The 18,308-nt window shown below is 41.0% G+C and overlaps 1 long non-coding RNA gene across 1 annotated transcript; it reads left to right on the top strand.

Annotated features, from left to right (window-relative positions):
• The first annotated feature begins 616 nt into the window (after positions 1–616).
• On the top strand, positions 617–16,834 carry LOC128108178 (uncharacterized). Its single transcript, XR_008217355.1, has 3 exons — positions 617–731; positions 15,607–15,716; positions 16,389–16,834. It is a non-coding gene; the product is annotated as an uncharacterized LOC128108178 (long non-coding RNA).
• The last annotated feature ends 1,474 nt before the right edge of the window (positions 16,835–18,308 follow it).

Raw genomic sequence — 18,308 nt, 5'->3', positions numbered from 1 at the left:
TCTACGAGTTTGACAATCTGCCTAGGCTTTGAGCGGTTTCTCTAAGGCCCTGCTGTACAGAGCAAAAACAGAGCTCCATCTCTGATATGGGAATATGCTTGGGAGAGTTGGTAGTGGTCTGGGGCCAGGGTCTTTGGAAAGGTATTGCTTCAGATTCTGAGAACCCAACACTTTCCACACAAGAGGCTGTGGTTATCAGTCTCCATGTATCCACTGTAGATTTTGTTTATAATGTTTTTGAGTTACTCTGAGTGCCTCTGGTGCAACATTGTCTGACTAGCCTCCTTTTGAATTTGTGTACTTCCTTTTAAAACTGGACCCACTGATTCACATTAACAAGAGACTTGCTGTTGAATTTGGCACAAATCTCCAGTCAGTCTGGAATAGGTCTGTCCTTAGATTGGATGCCAAGGCTGGGAACCGCTGTGCTGTGTCCCTTCTGCTCACCTGGTCCTGTCACTCAGGCCTCACTAGCCAATCAGAGCTTCCAGCGGACCTGCCAGTCAGATGGGAGGGTTCTTCCGGGAGCCAGGCTTACAGGCTCAGCTCTTGTGAGGAAGTCGGAAGTTGCGGTTTGCGCTGCACCTTGGGCTCGATTGTGTGGAGAGCTGGGTCAGCTCGGTAGCCCCACCATGGTGAGCGAGTGGTTGCTCTCCACAGATAGGGAAGAATGGTGGGCCAAGACGAGCGAGGGGCTGCTGTCCCCAGGAAAAGAGGATTGGCCGGCCATGGTGAGTGAGGGGCCGCTGCCCCCAAGCGGGGAGGAGTGGCTGGTCTTGGTGAGGCGAGGGACCGCTGCCCCCTGGCGGGGAGGAGTGGCTGGTCGTGGTGAGTGAGGGGCCGCTGTCCTTAGACTAGGTGGAGCGGCCTGCTGAGGCACGGGAGTCGTTTTGGTGCGTCCTCCCCTGCCTGGGTGGGAGCCAATGGCCAGACACAGAGTTCCGCGTGGCGTGTTCCTGCCCGGTCCTGCCTGGTCCTTACTGGTCCTAAGTGGTCCTAAGTGGTCCTTGCAACTCCCTGGGCCAGGCTGGCAGCCTCTGAATAACTTCACTCCTTGGGCCGTGTCTGTGCAGAGCATTGGGAGTGGAACTGAGCTTAGAAATATCCTTGTTTGCAGGAGGCTGTGGGAATATACAGCAGGTGACAGCGCGCGTTTTACAGGTGGACCCACCAGATGTATAACTCTTTGTTGGGGAGTCCCACTAGGGAAAGTCCATGATGGAGCCCCACTAAATAAAATTCACGGGGTGTCCCCATTAGGTAAAGCAGTGGGGTCACTGGCTGTAACTGACTGGTTGTTTTCTGTCTGTAACTTCCTCATGTGCCACCACCTTACCTCCCTAATAAGAACAGCTGTGGAGGGTTTTTGCGCAGCCCTTTGGTAGTGTGTTTTACGTCTTTGGGCACACTTACAGTTGTGGATGGTCGGGAAGTTGATTTCTGTTTAAGCTGTATAATTCTGATGTATAGAAGTAATACCAGAATATTCCTCTTTACTGACACAGGAAAGTAACAATATTTTCATTCTCAAAGACGGCTAATTTTAGACTTGAGAACAGATTCAATCAGACTAAACTGCCCCTGTAGAAAATACACAAAGACTAATTCCCAGGTGTTGTTTATTGCTAAATCAAGGCTAGGCTGTTTACATTGAGACATAGTTCTTTGCAGTCCTTCTCTTTCTGCTCTACCTCCTACTGTTACTGTTTAGTCCTGAATTTCAATGTCGTTCTCCGTCTGGGAAAAAGTTAAGTGCAAGGCCAAGTGTATACTCTCATTGGCCGGTCTTTGTGTCCCTACTAGCCTGAGAAAAACTGTGTGACTTCATGTGTTATGAGAATAGGTTGGGCCCTGAAAAATGTAACAAATAATTGTCCAGAGTTTGGCTAAGGAAGGAACAGCATCATTGTAGGGATGAAGCTGTGCAGAATGTGAGTAAAGTGTATGTATGCTGAGTGAGAGATGAAGAAGCCTAGAGAGGATGAGAGAATGAATTAATGAGAGAGTGAGTGAGCTAAGAGTGAGTGAATGATATAGAAGAAGCATGTGTGTGTGTGTGAGTGAGTGTGTGAAAGAGTTGCCGCTACATATAGAAACTGTGTAAAGAGCTGTATGAGAGTGTGTAGGAGTGGTGTAAGGTATTACATGGTGAGAGAGCTATGTATATGAGATGTATAGCTATGGCTGTGTGGAGAATTATAACTGTGTGGAGGCAAGGAAGAAGACACTACATAAAAAAGAAAAGTAGAAGAGTAATGTATGTAAAAGAAAGATGTGCAGACATGTGAAAATAGATGTAACTGTGTATAGAAGTGTATGGCCATAAGAAAGATATGTAGCTGTATGTACAGAGTGTAGCAATGTGGAGATTTGTAACTGTGTGGAGACAGAAAGAGTCAGAGACCATTTTTAAGATGAAGTAAAAGAGAAAGCATGTATGCTTCCTTATTTTACCAGTCAGTTAGACAGAGACTTATTCTTAATTGCCCTCAGATAAAAAAGTTTCTTATCCCTAGCTACTCTGAGGCATTTCTATTTTACTACCTTAGAGCAGTTTGGCAAGTTCCTACCTGGTCCTGCCTGGTCCATCACGGTCCTGTTTAGTCCTCGCATCTCCCTGGGCCAGGCTGGCAGCCTCTGAATAACTTCTCTCCCTGGGCTGTGTTTGTGCAGAGCATTGGGAGTGGAACTGTGCTTAGAAATATCCTTGTTGTTAACATCACTGTGAAATGCTGGTGCCTATAGTGCTTATATTGTCACATGTGGAGAGAGAGACATCACCAGATTTGCCAAACTCAGAGAGCACTGGCCTCTCTAGTATCTTCCAGAAGTTCTGTACTTTTAACATTTAACATTTAGGTTTAGGATCCATCTGGAATTAACTATGTGGAGCTTGTAAACACTATCTCCTGTGTAGAGTAGCATTCCACTGCTAAACTGTGATGTAGAAAAGTAGAATTGATGGTATAAGGATTTACCAGTTCTTAGGAGACATTAAGTCACACAAAGTAGAATTTAGCTGAGGGAGGGCTGCATCCCAAATACCCCAAAGATAAGTAGTATGCTAATCATGCCTGTTGTTAGAAATTAGTATGGTAAGATGTAAATGTTTGTTCACCAGGATTAATCAGCTGTTAAGCTACATTCCCATAACAAATGAGACAAGCCAGATTTACAAGCTACCTAAAGGCCCACCTACCTTCAAAGGCCTCCAACATGCTGCTTAAGGAGCCGTTACAGGGTCACAACCAACATCAAGTCCTGGTGTGCTATGAAGGTATTATAATTCTTGAACAGCTGCATCTCCAGCCTTTTTGAAAAGCAGTTTTGAGTTAAGGTCTCCCATATTGATTGAGGTGTACTTGAACCTTTTCTGCTGCCCACAGGGCATTGCCCTTGCTAGCCTCCTGACTAACCACCCTAAATTCTTGGATTATAGGTCTGCAGCACATCAGAGTTCTAAACTTGCCAGTTTGAGTCACATAGTAGGCTGTCCATTGCAGAACAGGGAAAGGATTTGTGTGTGGAGCATGGCTTCTCCCTTCAGAACAGAAGAGGAGGAGCAGTGTACTGTGTACAGTGCAGGGGGAAACAGACTAGACAATAGCTAGATCCCAGACTGAAGTTGAAGGCAGTGAGCTGCAGGCCTCTCCATTACAAAGAAGGACCTGATGGGACAGGGTGAGTGATTTTCTGTGTAATTTCCCATCATGCATTAATTCCTTCCATGTGAAGGAAGACAAACAGAATTGGTGGATGCACAGTTTAGGGAGGATAGCTTGAGCTACTAAGTATTCAGTTTCCAATTAGCAAAATCTCCCATGCAGGTATGTGCAATCTGGATTGATTCAGTTAAGTCAGCTCAGTGGTTTGAGAGACAGGCTGTTGGCTGTAACTCCATGTGTCAGCTAACAGCCCTTAGTGGCTATGGGACAAAGTCATACAGTGTCTTTTTAAGGACATTCTCTCTACCAGGGAAGTGCCTGCTCTGTTTCAAAGTCAGTATAGCTAAATGTTCTTCCTGCATGTCCATTCGATACATCATTTTGTCAAGCAGTCTGGGCAAGAACAGTTTCTTGCCCACATGGCTATTTTTGGCAAGAAGAAGATTAACTCCATATAGAGTGTCTTCGATGCCCATCCTCCTCTCTGAAGTAAATTGGTGCTGCCAGGAGCAGTCATTTCTCACTGTCCAGAAAGTCTAAATTTTTAAAACATTTTAACTGCCATATTTTGTAGGTCTTTGAAGTGTTTGAAGATTACCTATCTAATTGAATTATATCTATGTATAATACCTCAAATGAGAGTAGAAATATGTATACAGTATAACAAAATTAAGTTTACACTTGTATCAATAATCTAAAATCCATAGCAATGTAAAACATTTCTAAACAAGTTGTTACTCTTTAAAGTAGGTTCATTAATCTACCCTTTCATACTATCATATTTCTACTATCCCCTTCTTTAGAAAGAGATTGCATTTATAATCAACCTGCTTTAAATAAAAATATTGGTTTTCCTCTGTCCTACACCAGAGGGCTCTTCTGATATGGGACAGGACAGAAGAATCTCTCAACCTTTTCTTTGGCAATATGCTTGGGTTTAGAGAAGGAGTGAGCCAATTCCATCTTCAAAGCCAGCTTGGTATATTTGGGAATTTGGGCGTAGCTTCTCATACTACTTCCTGCTGGATGAGTGCTCTGTATTCTTATGAGGACACAAAGAAAATTTTAGGATTATGGAGTAGTCCATGAGGCTGTATTCTCTGAGCCAGTTGCCTTGAAACCATTCTGGATGTTGGGATCATCTGGGCCATGGTGTCATCGGAGACCTTTCAGGGGGTCTTGGCTGGTCAAACCTGATGTATCTTAATCTGGAACAAATCCATAGCCTCTTGTTTCCTGTGGAAACAAAAACAGAGCCTCCTTTCCAAAGCAACATATCCTTAGATCCAAACTTTCAAGTCAAAATACCTCTAAAATATATATATTGGTTTAACTTAGCAGCCTTCACAATCAAATGTCTTTCTGCAGTTAAAAATATCAGAGAATATAATCCAGACTTTCTATGTGATTTCCATCTTTATGTGGCTTATTTTTTTAATATTACTTTTACTTTCTCTTTAAAGACTTTATTTTTTAAAACTCTATTTCTTTATATAACTGTATATATTCCTTTTTCTTTCTCTTCCAAGCCTATGTACATTTTTACACACATTGTAAACTGTTCCATCTGAATCTGTCTTATTGTGAACCTATTGCTTTAAACTGCAGTGGCTAGTACTGAAGCAGAAGCCTTGGCTGCTGGCTGTGCCCAACTGTTTCCCAACATGGCGGAACTAAGTTTACCGCCAGCTCTGGGTGGGTCCATTCCTCCATCCAGCAGCATGTAGCGCAAAAACCTCCTTTTTTTTTTTTTTTTTTTTTTTTAACTAGTAAAGGCTAAATCCACCAGGCACCAAACTGTGCATCTTGGAGATGCCTCTGTGTACTGTGGCAGGAATCTGCAGCCATGCTGTAGGTCAAACCCATGTGCCACGTACCCACCATATTGTAGTTCAAGACTGCATGTTGCAGTGTCTCACTGCCCACATGAGACATGAAGCAGGAACCAGTTTTTGGCTCCATTTAGAATTGCTTATTAAGTATTCTCAGTTTTTAGTTGGAAACTCGAGCCATTGGGTGCCATTTGTAGCTGAAGTTTTCCTGGTCCTGCCCAGCTCCCATGGCCCTATGGCTGCTTATATTAATTAAAACTGCTTGGCCATTAGCTCAGGCTAACTATTGACTAGCTCTTACACTTAAATTAACCCATAATTCTTATTTATGTTTAGCCACATGGCTTGGTACCTTTTCTCAGTTCTGCCTTCACATCTTGCTTCCTCTATGTCTGGCTGGTGACTCCTGACTCCTCCCAGAATTCTCTTCTCAGCTTGTCCCGCCTATACTTCCTGCCTGGCTACTGGCCAATCGGCACTTTATTAACCAATCAGAGCAACACATTCACAGCATACAGAGCAATATCCACAGCAATAAAGCTTCTGCCTCTTTGCCACTTTGATTTTGCTATGCTTTATTACTCAATCATGTCTTCATCAGTAGGGTCTTCTCCTCAAGTTCTTGAGGATAACCAAGAGCAATAGCAATACAGTGTGATGTTTGAGGGATTTGGAGGACCTAGTTGGCAAAAACTCCAAAAGAAGTAACTTATACATGGCAAAGAATTTTTATTTGTCTCTCTCTGGTGTCCAGTAGGAGCATTGTTCTGTTTCAGAGTACCTCCATTTTAATTCTGTATCTCTCTCTCTCTTTCTCTCTCTCTCTCTCTCTCTCTCTCTCTCTCTCTCCTCTCTATTCACCTTTCTATGTGTGTGTTTGTGTCTCTCTGTGTGTGAGTGTATGTTAGTGATATAAAAGTGTATTAAGTTTCCTTAACTTTTTCAAAAAGTCATTTGTTTTATTTATCTCTTTCCCTTCTCCCTTGTTTATCCTACCTCCATCTCACCCCCCATTACAGTTTAACCCTCATTAGTCCATTTTTCCCTTTGTATCTGTGCATTTTATCTCCCTTCTCTCCATAGCCATTCCCATGGCATTTTATCAGTTTCATGAACTGTATGAGTATTACAATTGAAACACGTATCTGAAGATTTAATATCAACCTCCACAGTGGCTGAAAACATGTGATGTTTATCTTCTTTGGTCTGAGTACCTTACTCAAAATAACTGTTTCTAGCTCCTTCTGTTTAGTTGTGAGTTCCATAGTTTCATTTTTCTCAGTATCTAAATAAGATTACCCTTTTTATTTTCATTATTCATTGATCAGTTGATGCAAATATAGGGTGTTTCCATTTCCTGACTATTGTAAATATAATCACAATGAACATGAATTAGCAGATGTCTCTGGAATATTATGTGAAATTTCTTCTGTATATAAATATGGGAGTGGTACTGCTGGGTCACATGGTATATCTAGAGTTAGCCTTTTGTGGAACCTCCATACTGATTTTTAAAATGGTTGCACCACTTTGATTCCCTCAAGCACTGAAATGGGCTTCTTTTTTCTGCACATCAATGCCAGCACTTGTCATTTTTTAAAATTTTAGGCATTCTGACTTTGGTGAGATAAATTCAGAGAGAAGTTGTAATTTGCATTTCCCCAATATCTAAGTATTAATGTTAAACACTTTTAAATGTTTGTCAGCTATTTGTATTTTATTTTCTGAGAATTCTCTATTTACCTCTATTCCTCATGATTAATATTTAAAATATAAACACATAGCAACTCCCTTCACCTTCCTCTCTCCAATCACTTCATGCCCCTGTTGTGGAATATTGCTTGAATAATGTAAGAATGTGTCCTTTTTTAATGCTGCATTTGTTTAATTATGTAAAGATGTGTTGCTCTTTTCACCTTGCCTGCCTAAGGCACCTGATTGGTCCAAAAGGTGAACAGTCAATATCTAGGCAGAAGGAGGATAGGCAGGGTTGACTGACAAAAAGAATAATAGGAGGAGGAATCTAGAAAGAAGGCAAGAATGAGGGAGAAAGAGGAACATGCTTGGGATTGGAAGCAAGACAGCAGCCAGCTAGCCAGCTACCATAAGCAGGAAAGTAAGACAGAAAGAAAGAAAGAAAGAAAGAAAGAAAGAAAGAAAGAAAGAAAGAAAGAAGAAAGAAAGAAAGAAAGAAAGAAAGAAAGAAAGAAAGAAAGAAAGAAGGAAGGAAGGAAGGAAGGGAGAGGGGAAGGAGAAGGGAAGGGAGAAAGGAAAGGAGAAAGGAAGAAAGAAAGGGAAAAAATGTAAAAAGCCCTGGAGCAAAATGTCTAAGCTAAGACTGAGCATTCATAACTAATAGGAAGTCTCCATGTCATGATTTGAGAGCTGATTGGTGGCCTAAAAGAAAGCCTGCTCCATGCCCCCACTTACTCTGTCTCAAACTGATTGTTTCCCTTTTGTTATTATTGCATATATATTTATATGCCCATTCACATGAAATAAATATGAGCTGCTAAGTCCATTTGGTATTTCTTCAATTTATATGATTTCAAGGCAGGCCACTTTGTTTTGGATAACCAACTATTAATTTCCTATAGTACTTTGTCTAGGAATAGGATCTCATTAAATCCTCCCCAAATCCTTCTATGTTAATATGTCTACTGGCTATGTTTTCCCTTTCATCTGAGATCTTCTTGCAGGGCTCAGGGTCTGTCTGCCTTGCCAACTTGGCTTTGGCTTTCCAGCTCCTATATGATTTCTGCTCTGGAGTTCCAGGTCTCCTCTTCCAGAGCCCTATGGATGGGTGGCCCTGCTGTCTCCACTGGCCTTGATCTAGAGCAGCTCTCCAGTTTAGCTGCCAAGCACTCTTCATTCTGCCTCTTTCCTCAAAACTGAGGTCACCACAGGACTCTCAGGTCCTCTGAATCAGACTGAAAGAATGTCTGGAAGGGCATTTCCAGAGAGGGGAGAATGTTTGTGAGCATGTGAGGGATTTGCCTGGGGGTGCATCTAGAGATTGCTGTGCTTGTGAGGAGATGAGCTGAGTGATTTCTGCTGGGTTTGCCTCAGGGAGAGGGTGTGTTTAGTAGGGATTGGCAGGCGTGGCCCAGGAAGGCAGGGAGGTGGGGCTGCACAAGCTCACCTATGCACCAACTCAGCTCCTGTCTTGCCTATCTCTAATATTTGTGGACCTGAAAGAGTGTCAGTGTCATCTTGCCTGATCACTTGCAGCCCTAGGACTAGTCCCTAGAGTCAATCAGGCCTGATGATGAAACCCAGAGAGATAGAGGACATAGTGCTGCTGCTGTAGCTGTTAGGAGTAGCAGGATGCTGGGAACAGCCCAGGAACAGCTTGCCATGGTCATATAGGTGAGACCCTGATGCAGGGAAAGTAAGGCAGGCATCTACCTACCCTTCTTAAGGACCTTCCTGCCACTGGGTTGCCTTCTGATTCTTTAGTCTCTAAGCCACTCTCCAGACTGTTCTTTGAGCCCAAATGCCCTCCAAATACTTCCTGGTGCCCAGATGCTTTACAGAGCTTTCCATGGGGCCCCCATTGCCTTCTGAGATTTCAGAAATTGCTAAAGTCTTGGAATGTTCCTGGGACAGCATGAGTGATCCTAATATAACACTGCCTCAGAGAGACAGCCTCCAAGGCAGCACTCAGGGCTTGAAGGGAATTCCACAGCATCAGCAAATCTAAGACTTTTCTATCTGAGGGGTTTTAGGGAATTGAAAACACTCATGCACTCTCTTGATGGTTTCTTTATTCACTCATATTTTCTCCTCATGCTGTTCTCTCATGTTGTTCTCTTTTTTTCACTGCTTATATACCCCAACAAAATCTTTCAGGCAATTCAAGAGTCCTAAGAAAGGTTACATTCCGTAGGTAAAGACGTGAATTAAAAACAGTCATCCCAACAACTCTCATGTAATATATCTAAGTAGCCTGTCATGTGTAAGTAAGCAAGGAGCATATTTTCTCAGCCAACCCTTTTATTGACAGGCTGTAAACTGTAGTTGTAAAGAAAGAATCTATTACTTTATTATCTATCTTGAGAGGTAATCTTATAAGGAATTTTAAAAGAATCATAACCTAAATTACTGAAGAGCCCAAGAAGATGAGAAAATTGTATACTCAAAACCTATCTGAGTATATAGCCTCTTCGACTTTTTGCCCCTGCATTCTCTCAAACAGGCAAATTAAACTAACTCAATGACTACATAAACATTTTTAACTAGCACTCTGCAATCAGGAATCATAAATTCTGATTCCCTTTAGATCTCAGTGTTGCCTGCAGAGTGCTGAGTTTTAGACAAAAAGACTCTAGCAGTGTCACAGATTCTCTAGTTCAGGCACAGGTCAATATTTCTGAGCCACTGTATATCTTTTAGTATCAGCTCTGCTGGCACTTTTCACAATACTATAATGCTTAAATCTTAAAATGTAATTTTTGTCCTATGTGTGACAATTAAAAGAAAACCTGTAGTAGTATACACTGATGGGGAAAAAAAGACTAGACAATAGCTAGATCACAGACTGAAGTTTAAGGCAGTGAGCTGCAGGTGTCTCCATCATAAAGAAGGGCCTGATGTGTGAGGGTGGGTGACTTTCTAGTAATTTTCCAGTATGTATTAATTTCTTCTATGTGAATGAAGACAGAAAGAATTGGTGCAATTTAGGGAGGGTAGCTTGAACCATTGAGTAATTCGGTTTCTGATTAGGGGACTCTTCTATACAGATATGTGCAATCCTGGTTGACACAGTTAAGTCAGCTGAGAGGCTTGAGACAGGCCATTGGCTATAGCTCTGGGTCAACTTACAGCACTCAGCAGCTAACATTTTACATGGGACAAGTCATACAGTCTCTTGTTAATGGTATTCTCTCTACCAGGGAGAGGCCTACCTAGTCTTTTTCAAAGTCAATGTAGCTAAATGTTGCTCCAATTATTTTTATCCCTTTAACAAGTCAATTATTGGTATAACTTTTTAAATTTTATTTTGCCTTTCCTGGAACTCACTTGGTAGCCCAGGCCGGCCTCGAACTCACAGAGATCCACCTGGCTCTGCCTCCTGAGTGCTGGGATTAAAGGCGTACGCCACCACCGCCCAGCTAGAATGAAATTCTTTTTTTTTTTTAAAGATTTATTTATTTATTGTGTATACAGTGTTCTGTCTGCATGTATGCCTGCAGGCCAGAAGAGGGCGCCAGATCTCATTACAGATGGTGAGACACCATGTGGTTGCTGGGAATTGAACTCAGGTCCTCTGGAAGAGCAGCCAGTGCTCTTAACCACTGAACCATCTCTCCAGCCCCTAGAATGAAATTCTTAATGACTGGCAACTATTGAAAAATAAAAACAAATAAGAGATTAGAGCAGTAATGCATTTAAAGAAAATATTTAAGAGTTTTGTTACTGGGTTTCTGTTTGCTTTCTGGATTTTTAGAGCATGTATTAGCTGAGTGTTGCCTTTTTCTACTGGCCTTCTTGGCTGGTGTGTTCAAGGGATGATACTTGCTTTTGATTTTGGCTAGAATCTTGTAGTTCTTGTTTAAGAGGACCATGTTAAATTTGTAGGTCTATCTTTGTGCCTCCTTTTATCAGTGGTGCCTTTTGTGTTATATGATGGACCTTTACCTATTTTTGTATTTTGACAGATTACTACATTATGTTATGAGTTCCTTGAGTTTTTGTTGGTTTGGAGACTTTCTGTGGAGAAACAGTTTTAGTTTTCTCTTCTTGATCTTAGAGCCTTGCCTCTTCTCATTTCTTGGTTTATCTGTGTTTTCCAGTTGTTACTATCATCAATGTTTGCATTTTTGCTATTTAAATCATTGATGTGGTTAATACATTGGTTTTGGTTTTTAAAACCTTCTTGTATATGATTGTCTCTGTTTCCTAGTTAGCACCAGCAGTCAACATATTTGAACCTACAGTCCTCTGAGGGAACATCAATTGAGGATGTGCCTCCATCAGAATGGCTGGTTGCCATGTCTGTGAGAGACTGTGTTGATTGATGATTGATGTGCAAAGGACCTTCCATTGAAGGTGGCAATATCCCAAAGAAAGTATGCCTGGGCTGGATAAGAGAGCTAGTTGGACATGAAACAATGAACAAGTAAGAGAGAAAGCCAAGAAACAAAGTTTCCCTGTGGTTTTTACCTTCACTTGCTAGCTTGAGTTTCTATCCTAAGCTCCCACAATGATGGACTGTAATCTGACATAATCATCCAAATAAACCTATTTATTACCTAAGAAGCTTTTGGTTAGAGAATTTAATCTCAGCATCAGAGATTCAAGTTAGAATAAAAATGGTATACCAAAAGTGACTCTGTTGCTGGGCAGAACCTGGGAATACTATCTTTTAGAGGAATGTGGAAGATATCAAGACTTTGGATGTCAAGAGCCATAAGCTGCTGTGGGATGTTCTGTATGGCAAATGTGTTGCTCTGATTGGTTGGTAAATAAAACACTGATTGGCCATTGGCTAGGCAGGAAGTATAGGCGGGACAAGGAGGAGAATAAAACTGGGAAGTGAAAGGCTGAGTGGGAGAGACACTGCCAGCTGCCATGATGAGAAACAGCATGTGAAGATGCCGGTAAGCCACGAACCATGTGACAAGGTATAGATTAATGGAAATGGATTAATTTAAGCTGTAAGAACAGTTAGCAAGAAGCCTGGTATGGCCATACAGTTTGTAAGCAATATAAGTCTCTGTGTTTGCTTGGTTGGGTCTGAGTGGCTGTGGGACTGGCGGTTGAGAGAGATTTGTCCTGACTGTGGGCCAGGCAGGAAAACTCTAGCTACAAATGGCGTCCAACATGGTGGCAAGAGTTTCCACCTAAAACCTGAGAAAAGATTCTAAAACGGAGCTAAAAACAGCTTCCTAATTGTCTCTCTCAAATGAGCAGCAGCTGCCAGTTTGAGCTACTGGTGGGTTCCTAGTGTGCACGCTCAACCTGCAGTATGGCAGGAATGAGGCCTCTGCAAGTGGCACATTAAGCTGCATGGTGGATTTAGCCTTTTCTAGTACAAAACAAAAAAAAAGAGGTTTCTGGGCTACACGCTGCTTGGCTAAAAGCATAGACCCACGATAGCTCCCAGAGCTGGCAGTAAACCACCGCCATGTTGGGAAGCTGAGGTGGGCGGAGCCAGCAGCCACAGCTGCTACAGTTTAAGGCAGTAGATTCACAATAAGACAGATTCAGATGTAATAGTTTACAATGTGTGTAAAAGATACGTAGGCTTGAAAGAGACAAAAAAGGTGATATATAGAGTTATAGAAACAAATACATAGTCTTAAAAAATAAAGTCTTTAAAGAGACAGTAAAGGTAGTATAAAAAATAAGCCACGTAAAAATGGATATTACACAGAGAATCTGGATTGTGTTGTCTTTGGGATTTTTAACTGCAGAAAAACATTTGATCATAAAAGATGTTGAGTTAAACCAATATGTATATTTTAAAGATACCATGACTTCAAAATTTGGATATAAGGATATGTTGCTTTGGAAAGGAGACTCTGCTTTTGTTCCCACAGAAAGCCAGAGGCTATGGATTTGTTCCAGATTAAGATACATCAGGTTTGACCAGCCAAGACCCCCTGAAAGGTCTCCAATGACACCATGGCCCAGATGATCCAACATCCAGAATGGTTTCAAGGCAACTGGCTCAGACGATACACCCTCATGGACTATTCCATAATTCTAAAATTTTCTTTGTGTCCCCATAAGATACAGCGCCCCCCTCCAGCAGGAAGTAGTAAGAGAAGCTACGCCCAAATTCCCAAATTATATGTAATTTTACTTTGTTAAGGTTAAAACCTTCCTTTTTTAAAAAAAGAAAGGGGGAAGTGCAGTGGGATGTTCTGTATGGCAAATGTGTTGCTCTGATTGGTTGGTAAATAAAACACTGATTGGCCATTGGCTAGGCAGGAAGTATAGGCGGGACAAGGAGGAGAATAAAGTTGGGAAGTGAAAGGCTGAGTGGGAGAGACACTGCCAGCTGCCATGATGAGAAACAGCATGTGAAGTTGCCGGTAAGCCACGAACCATGTGGCAAGGTATAGATTAATGGAAATGGATTAATTTAAGCTGTAAGAACAGTTAGCAAGAAGCCTGGTATGGCCGTACAGTTTGTAAGCAATATAAGTCTCTGTGTTTGCTTGGTTGGGTCTGAGTGGCTGTGGGACTGGCGGTTGAGAGAGATTTGTCCTGACTGTGGGCCAGGCAGGAAAACTCTAGCTACAATAAGCTCTACACAGAGCTTAATAAATTGCTCTTGTAGGAACTGGAAGATGGGAGTGTTGAGAGTAATGACAGACAGTAGGGGTCCAGGTATTAGGATTTCAACGGGAAGCAGAATTCGTGGTAAATTAGGCTAGAGGTCATTTGTATGATATTTTGGCCCCAAACCTTTCTTATTTTACTCATGTCCCAAGAAATTGAGGAAGGTGGAATTAAAAAATAATGGGCTGATTACTGAGCTGGAACATTGAATCTCTTGGATGGCTATTACTGATGACTCATTCAGGACTACAGTGAAAAAAAGCAAGTGGGGCAGAAGTAAATAAAAATTCTATGGGGTTGTACAGAGAAACAGCACTAGGTAGTTTCAGATGGCAGTCAAGTGCTGAAACAGAGGCAGAAATTTTCAGGGAGATTATCACCATTAAAGAGGAAGTCCTTTGTAGACAGAGAGCTTTTCTCTATCTTGCCTGGCCCCGTGGTCCCACAGCCATTTACAAAGTAATCATTCAGAGGCTTAGTATTAATTACAAACTGTTGGGTGTATGGCTTAGGCTTCTTGCTAGTTAGCTCTTACATCTTAAATTAACCCATATCTGTTCATCTGTGTATTTCCACGTGTCTCGTGACTTTACCTGTATTCCATTACATCTTGCTTCCCTGCTGGCTCTCAGCATTTCCCCTGACTCTGCCTTTCTTCTCCTTGTATCTGTCTCTCTTGGGTTTCCCACCTGTCTATGGCCTGTCTTGCCATAGGCCCAAAGCAGCTTCTTTATTAACCAGTGGTAGCAACACATATTCACAGTATACAGAAAGACCATTTCACAGCAGTCCTTCCCTCTACATTGGATGCCTAGCAGGGTACCCTAAGGGTAAGAATCCATCCTTCTGTGCCCTCAATTAATGGAAGGAGTAGGCAAAGTGATTCTTAGTTCCAGTAAGCAACTTCATACAAAACATGCTGCAATTCTGGCCCAATCACAGCTTGGAAACCAAAGTTGGGGATATCATTGATGTTGTACTGTTTCTGGAAATGAGAAAGATTTGACATCATGGATTCTTAGTCTGTGGTTTCAGTTCAGCACAGTTACAGGCAGTTTGTTTGGCAGAGTCAAGAGTCTCAGTGAGGAGACTGAGAATTTATTGCATGATGCTATGAGGATGAACCCTAGGTTTTATTTTGAGACCATAAAATGTTGTGATGCCTAAGCTATAAAATATCTATCACGGAGAGCTATGTATAGAGAGTGGAAGGAGCCAGAGAGAGAGATGTATGAGAAGTTGCAGGAATAGGGCCTTCTAAGCCCTTTGAAACTGAAGTCCTATCTGTCTGACACAGAGCTATAGGATTTGATGGTTGCCCTGCTGGGTTTGTCTTGTCTTGGCCCAATCTTCCCTCATTATGTACCCATTCCTCTCTTTTGGAATGAGAATGGCTATTGCGTGCCATTGTATGTTGGAAAGATATGATTTGTTTTCTGATTTCACAAGATGTCACAATCAAGAGATTGTCTTGAGTGTCAGAAGGACTTTGGACATTTGAATAGTGTAGGGGCTGTTTAGGATTATTGAAGTGACTATATGCACTTTCTTCATGGACGGCCATGAGCCTATAGTGACCTGGTTCAGAATGTAGTTGATTGAATGAAGAACCTCCTCGGTAGGTATTGTAGTTGAAACATTACTATGTTGTGGTTGAAAATGATCAGCTGGCTTCCATCTCCTGTGGTTATACCTTCACCATCATTATAGACTCTATCCCTAAATCATATAAAATATAATAGAAACAATTGCTATTCAATGCTAAGCTGTTTTGCTAGCCTGCAGTTTTTATTATTTTAATTTTGTTGTTTTTTAAGACAAGGTTTGTCTGTGTATCCCTGGCTGTCCTGAAAGTGGCTCTGTAGACCAGGATGGCCCCTAACTCAGAGATCTACCTGACTGTGGCTACCAAGTGCTGGGATTAAAGGTGGGACAACATTTCTGGCTTTCTTTGTTTTTATATTATTGGGTGATAGGCCTGGAATGTACGTTTTTGTACATGTTAAGCATGTGCTGTTGTGCTGAACTTCACCTATATCTTGAATTTTGAAATTTGGCAGAGGATATCATTCTCTTTCCCAGGATGGCATGTATTCATGACATTAATACTGCCTGAGCCTTCTGAGTAATTGGATTGCAGATGTGTGACATTCTTCCTGCCTGTTGTGTTTTGAATTTTTCAAAATAAATATGGGCATTTTGCCTATATGCATGGATATGCACCACATATGTGCCTGGTGCTCACAGTAGTCAAAAAATGGACCCCTGAACTTGGAATAATGGGTAGTTGTGATCCCCCATGTACATAATGGCAATTCAGCCTACCTATATGCAAGACCAGCAAACTGAGCCATCTTTCCTGCCTTATGTTAATTATTTATGATCAATATTTGCATTGCTAATGTTTTCATCTGTCTATCTGTAACTTTAAACACTCATTTTTAATAAGATCTTATTAATGCTAGAGTTAAACTGGGGCACTTCAGGTTTCTGGAAGATGAATACAGAACTAGAGGGAATACATAACTCTTTGTAGGAACTTCAGTAAAAACTTCTGAGTTCTTTCTAATTTTTTTGTTTGTTTGATTGATTTTTGCAGAGGAGACAGGGTCTTGCTGCCCTGGAACTGATTGCATAGACTAGAGTGACATTCAATTCAGAAGAATCACTCTCTGCCTTCTGAGCACTGGGATTAAAGGCATGACCCAATACACCCAGCTTGCCTGCTATTTTTCTTTTTTTGTAGTTAGTAATTGTTAACACAATTTCTCCGATGTGTACTCAGTACTGCTGATCTGTTTGCTTGTCTCTCTGTCTGCTAATAGTCATTTCTTTTGCAATGTGATATCCCATTCAAAGGGTGCAGAAATGACAGGTAAACCTCCTATTCAGTTTCCTTCTAAAGTGCCTTTGTGATGATACTATAATGTCCATGTCATGGATTAAGTGTGGGAAACACCAGAATTATATGACTATATTGTCAAAGAAGTATACATTTACAATGTTGTCAGTATCATGCTTTTTGTTGTACACATGTATGGGATCTTTCAGAATGCAGTGACCTATGATGATGTGCATGTGAACTTTACTCAAGAAGAATGGGCTTTGCTGGATCCTTCTCAGAAGAATCTCTATAAAGATGTGATGCTGGAGACCTACTGGAACCTCGCTACTATAGGTAAGACTGAATTTTCCTTCACATATTAAAATAAGGGGACAACTGTTCCTTAGTTATTGATGAGCTGAATAAATTAGACATGGTTCTAAGATTCACTGACGATAGTCACTCAATTAATATACCATACATTTTTCTGGTACTATATTTTAGGCTACAGTTGGGAAGACCATAACATTGAAGAACATTGTGAAAGTTCTAGAAGACACAGAAGGTAATTTTCATGTACAAGCTGATACAAATGTGCCTCTCAAGAAATTTTAATATGTCCTGGAAGTTGTAAAGAAAAGCAATGATATAAATAAGCTCAGCTTAAAGTGCATAGTTGATTATTCAATTCTCACAAAACCATATACCTTAAGACCAGGTAGGTGAATTATGTTTGTAAGGCATTCTTTTAAGAGAGAAGACAAGGAAACAATGCCTTAACAGATATCACCATTTGAATCATAGGCCCATGAAAACTATGCTGTAGAACTGCCAATCCATTTAGTTTCATAACAGTCAGGTATTGCAAAAGGTATACTACATTGAATAGGTGATAAGTATATATCTAAAGCTTTCTACTAATCAAATAATCCATAGTAAAGCTGTTGTTATTCATATACTTGTGACTTTGCTAAGTTTAGGGAGGGGGAAGTTAGAGCCAAGAGTCAAGGGGCAATTTTTGTGGAGAAACCTTAATTCCTATACACATGTCTATGAGGAACAGATAGTCAAACTGTGAATACAGTGTGGAAACCTTTTGTTTGTTATTCTTTGCTTAATAGATTTACCATATGTCACTCTGGATATAGGCTATATGGGCATAGGGATATGGGAAAAAATGTATCTTTTTCTCTCTGTCTCAATTAGAAGATATGTAGTAGTCTGCACTTTGAGTAGATTTGTTGAATGTGATTCAGGTTTACAAATAATTGGTTTTTGAGCTTCACTGGTAATACATCAACAACTTCACATTGCAGAAAAGCCCTATGAGTACTAGGAATGGGTAAATATTTCTGTTCATCTTGGTTCACTTTGCAAATGTAGAATGACTCATACTATAGGAAGAGTTATGAATGCATTAAGTGTGGTAAAGCTTTTATATGTACCTATTATCCTTGCAGACACAAAAGAAATTATACTGGAGAGAAACCCCATGAAGTTATTCAATATGGTGAAGCCGTTGCACATCAGAGTACTCTAAAAATACATAAAGGAACTCATATTGGAAAGAAACACTATGAATGTAATCAGTATGGTAAAGCCTTTGCAAGTCATGGTCATCTCCGAATACATAAAAGAACACATAATGGAGAGGAACCATTTGAATATAATCAAGGTGGTAAAGCCTTTGCAAGT

Source organism: Peromyscus californicus, unplaced genomic scaffold (genome assembly GCF_007827085.1).
Source record: "Peromyscus californicus insignis strain IS unplaced genomic scaffold, ASM782708v3 Scaffold_139__1_contigs__length_107683, whole genome shotgun sequence".
Taxonomy (NCBI): Eukaryota; Metazoa; Chordata; class Mammalia; order Rodentia; family Cricetidae; genus Peromyscus; species Peromyscus californicus.
The sequence above is the reverse complement of the archived record's forward strand: the minus strand, read 5'-3'. Positions and strand labels throughout refer to the sequence as shown.